Below are 636 nucleotides of genomic sequence, written 5' to 3'. Positions count from 1 at the left end.
CACGTGCACGTTCACGTGCACCTCGACTCGCAGAATTTACGCATTCCGTATATACTTTAGCTTTTAACCGATCAACATTTTTCCCCATCAACCCATATCGGGGGGTGGTGTTGGTGGAAATTTCGGAAAAAACTTTGGCGCTGCTCTCACTCTTAAATCCTATCACCGAATTTTCCATGGTCATCATCATCATTATTATTAGTATCATTTACATAAAATAATGTAATTAAAAATTTTAAAAAATTCTATAAAACGACCAAAATAAAAAAAATGCGTCGTGCAATTTCTAGAAGAAAGAAAAAAAAAAACCAAACATTAATCGTGCATTAACACCACCTTGACATATTTTCTTTTTTTTTTTTTTTTTACGAGTCAGTATTAAAATGTTTTTTTTTTTTTTTTTATTTAATTTTATTTTTATTTTTTATAACGTAATTAAATACCGTAAGTAATATTTATTACCGTTTCAAAGGAGGGAGCAAAAAAAAAAAAAAAAAACGGTTGCGGGGAGCCGGAGCGGCAGCGGCAGTGGCGGGGAAAAATTCAAAAACGTGAATATGTAAAAACGCGCGAAAAGAAAAAAGGCAACGACTCGAAAAACCTTAACAACTATCGATTGATGGGGGGGGGGGGGCA

This window comes from Pediculus humanus, genomic scaffold (assembly GCF_000006295.1).
Source record: "Pediculus humanus corporis 1103172108318 genomic scaffold, whole genome shotgun sequence".
NCBI classification, from domain to species: Eukaryota; Metazoa; Arthropoda; class Insecta; order Psocodea; family Pediculidae; genus Pediculus; species Pediculus humanus.
This window is presented reverse-complemented; position numbering follows the sequence as displayed.